Source organism: Centropristis striata, chromosome 10 (assembly GCF_030273125.1).
Source record: "Centropristis striata isolate RG_2023a ecotype Rhode Island chromosome 10, C.striata_1.0, whole genome shotgun sequence".
In the NCBI taxonomy this organism is placed as follows: domain Eukaryota; kingdom Metazoa; phylum Chordata; class Actinopteri; order Perciformes; family Serranidae; genus Centropristis; species Centropristis striata.
In genome coordinates, this window is record NC_081526.1 from 31,538,782 (window position 1) to 31,543,112 (window position 4,331).

Here is a 4,331-nt window from a genome sequence, read left to right on the forward strand (position 1 = left end):
TAACCAACCGTCTTTGGGCAAAGGTATATTATCAGTGGCGGTTCTACACAGGGGCCTCTAGGGGCCACTGCCCCTGTGAAGAAGCCTTTGGCCCCTGCTGTGGCCCCTGTGTCAAATGAATAATAAAATGAACAATTTATAATGATGAACAATGGAACAATTCTAACCTTTTTTTGTTCAAACAATATCTCATTGTACACAAAAGGAACCCAGAATGTGTACATTGTATAGTAGTTTAATTGTGCAATGAAATATTGTGTGTGTATATATATAGATCATTCTGACTGTACTGCACTTTCAAAATAAAAAAAGTGATTGCGCACAAAAATGAGAAATGTCATTGTCATACAAAAAAAAATGTTATTGTTAGTGAGTCTCAATTTTTAAATCACTGTATTTGTATCTTCCAAATGTACTTAAATGACGTGTTTAAATAAGCTAAAATAAAGTTTTTGAATGCTTAAATATCATCTTTGCCATTTTTAATGTGCTAATGTGCCCCTCTGATTAAACACTGGCCCCTCCTTGGCCCCCACAGTAAAATTGGTCAAGAACCGCCACTGTATATTATCATGTAAACTTTGAGAGCCCTAGAAATTGTACAAATATCAGTAAAAAGACAAGTTCCAATAATACAACTGCACAATTCAGGCCAACATAAAATTTAGTGAAGCCAATCCAATCTTTTATGACAGCTCACTCGCAAATGCTAAACTGCATTAAGGAAATGAACAAATCCTATATCCTTCCTCAGAATGGTTTTGTCATGTCCAGAAAACTGTGTTAAGGTAATTCATTCATTTCTGTCTCGTGTCTATGATGTCTTGTGATTTCTGTGTCCATTATTCCCAGTTTTACTTTCTCCCTTTGTCTGTTTTCCCACCTTCAGGATTACCTGTCTCTGCCCTGATTATTTCTACCTGTGCCCTGACCTTGTGTGTGTATATAGTCCCTGTCTCCCTTTGTCCTGTGCCAGTTTGTCTTGTCCCACACTGTAAAAACAAACCTGTTGTTTTTACGGTAAAAAATCAGCACCTGTGGTTGCCAGAACTTTACCGTAATAAATAAGGTGCAACTTTTTGTAATATTACAGTAAAATTGTTTTAACACTGTTGATTTCCCGTTTAAGATTGCCATTTTAGTCCATATTTTAGCGTAAAAATTAAAAGTTTTTCCATCAAAAGAAACGCTGCTCTGCCATATAACTGACAAGAAACACTTTATGAATGCCAGATTTTACCATTAAATATTACAGTATATTTCTGTTGGAGATATGGTGTTTAGTACATTTAACAGTGAAAAAAAGTATTTTTTACAAAAAAGAAATGCAAAAATGACGGCATTGTATATATATCACAGTATATTTTTTGCACAACAAACATGGTGCCAGTGTATTTTACAGTGGAATAATGTATTTTTAAAAAAAAATGTAATACTAAATACTGTTTTGGCTGATATAAACATTTACGATGTTTCATTGTTACTGAAACTGAATTAACCCATTTATCACTTTACGGTTTAGCAGTTTTTCACTGTAAAATCTAAAGACATTTTTTACAGTGCATGTTAGAGAACCAACGCTTTGTCCATTTCATTGTCAGGTCTTGTTGCTTTGCTACTTTGTTTTTCTAGGGAGATTTGCTGTTTGTTTTCTTAGTATTGCCTCGCAAGAGTGATTTTCTGTTTGTTTAATAAAACTCTATTTTGGAACTTTGGTCTGATGAGTTGTGCACTTGGGTTCCATAGTTCAGTGGTGACAGTTTTGAAGGTTGTGGCCTTGTGTCTTGTAGTACATGGTCGCCCATGAAGTTGGAATAAAATGGTTTTACCTGTTTCCATGAAATGATTGTGACAATGTGATTTAATATTGACAGATAAAGTATATATCTTTAACTGTATTAATCAATCTCCTCCAAACATATCACAATGAAAATGAAACCACAATTAACAAAATGATTCAAACTTTACGGGCGACTGTGTATTTTGTATTGAGAATTCAACATTCTGCTGTGCCAGGAAGATTTGAATACAAGTTCAATTTTTAACGTGAGCAAAAGTATTTAGTTTGAATCAAATTTTAACAAGTATTTCAGAGGCGGGGCCCGTCTGCAAGATGAATGTTGATGATGGAACTGTTTCTTGTTTTGTTTTTCAATCTTTGCTTGCATTTTCTCACTGATGCTTGCTGTGTTTGCCAACCTGCAGTTTACTTTTTTGCAGTAACGTGCACCCAGAAGGTTTTTGTAGTGATTTTAGAAAGCTTAATGAGGAGTTTTTGACAGCTGGTGGATCTGCAGCTTCATTTCTAAACAGTTTGAATGCACAGCTTGTGCATATAATGTGCATGTTTCCACTCTACATGATATGATTTATTCATTTCTTCTTATGTGTGACAGTGTTAATTTCGAAGAATGCTTGAACAGGAACCCTTTACGACATCCAGACCTTCCTCTCCTGTGTCAGTGGTGGGGAACGGTCCAGCTGTCCCAACTATCTTTCTGCTAAAGGGGAAAACACTCTCCTGCTTGTTTGTATTTCTTTAAACCAACCACAGTCATCTTGGGCGAGAATAATGACGCTCACGAAGCAACGTCTGGAAAATGATTTCAATTAAATCAGCTGGTTTGACCATGGAGATGAGAGACACGGCTAGCTTGTCTGTAGCCATTGTTTGCATGGATCTAAAGGGTTCAGTGTCAGAATATTTCCTCTCTTGATTTTTGGGAGTGCTGTTGGTGGAAAGTGGAAGGCAGCTATGTTTTGCGCCCCAGGAGGGCGTTGCCATAGGGGCATGACGTCAACTATGAATAGGCCGTGGAGGGTTTAAATAACAAATTTATGTATTACAATTTCTATGCATGTGTTGATAAATGATGTAAATTTGTAAATTTTGTGAATAAGGGTGATGATTGATGACCAACTCACCTTTTCCAATCATGTCGCCTCAGTTGTCCAGTTATGTCACTTTGTACTTTACAACATCAGAAAAACCAGACCTTACCTAACTCAACATGCCACTCAACTCTTGACACAAGCTGTCGTCATCTCAAAACTGGACTACTGCAACGCCCTCCTGACAGGCCTGCCAGCCTGCACAGTAAAACCCCTTCAGATGATCCAGAAAGTGGAGGCGCTTCTGGTCTACAACCAGCCACAAAGGTCACATGTCACACCGCTGCTCATTGAGCTCCACTGGCGACCTGTTGCAGCCCGCATCAAATTCAAATTCAGCAGGCATATGCTACCTTCATTCAAGGCAATCCAAAGTCTTTTTTTTTTGTTTAAAGATAATTTTTTGGGCATTTTTGCTTTATTGAATGTGATAGATAGAAAGGGGGAGACAGAGGGGAGGACATGCGGCAAAGGGACCTCAGGCCGGGTCCGCCGCAGGAAGGACTCTGCCTTAATGGTACGCGCTCTACCAGTGTGAGCCACTGGGACATACAATACAAACTCTTTGCGTTTCTTGTTCCCCGTTGGCGGAACACACTACCAGCTCCAACCAGAGCAGGGGCGTCCCTCTCTACCTTTAAAAAACTCCTGAAGACCCAGCTCTTCAGAGAGGACCTTCTCTCCTAGCACCACACGACAATTCTACTCCTTAATGAATCGTCACTAATTGCTGCACAACGCCTCTTATCGCACTTCACCTTGATTGTTTCCCTTTTTCTGTCTAAATGAAAAAATGTAATGTAATGTAATGTAATGTAAAGCTGGATGTGGTTGTTGTGGCCGAGTGGTTAAGGCGATGGACTCGAAATCCATTGGGGTCTCCCCGCGCAGGTTCGAATCCTGCCGACAACGTATATTTGGGCAGTCTGATTGATTTGACTGGTTGATTTGCTGGTTCAAATCCCAGGACTGACAGGTCAAGCGATGAAGTGCCCTTGAACAAGGCACTTAACCCAGTAATTTGCAGCCTAATGTACCTAATGCTCTTTGCATGGTGTGTTCACTTATATATAAAAAAAAGGATGCTTAATACATAGGTTGAATTTCCCAACTGTGGGATTAATAATGGTTAATTTCTTGAATCTTAAATCTCTTAATCAGCACGTGTTAGGAGAACTAAACGCGTCCATTACCATAATACTTACAATTTAATTCAAAGTGAGACTCATTGGAAATGACATGGCTGTCTAAAATAGGAGCCAGGGCCTCATCTTGAAACAAGAGACACTGAATGTAGAGTCCATTTACATTAGAAGGGCAGAGACATTAACAGTACGTGACATGATCCCTGTACAAGCTCAATGTGGCGGAACAAAGTTTTTTCTTTTTTGAAAAAGTGTTTACTTGTATTTGTACAACTCCCCCCTCCCAAACATTTA

At 38.7% G+C, this 4,331-nt stretch overlaps 1 non-coding gene across 1 annotated transcript; it reads left to right on the top strand.

Annotated features, from left to right (window-relative positions):
- Positions 1-3,722: 3,722 nt before the first annotated feature.
- trnas-cga (transfer RNA serine (anticodon CGA)) lies at positions 3,723-3,804 on the top strand. The gene has a single exon. It is a non-coding gene; the product is annotated as a tRNA-Ser (tRNA).
- The last annotated feature ends 527 nt before the right edge of the window (positions 3,805-4,331 follow it).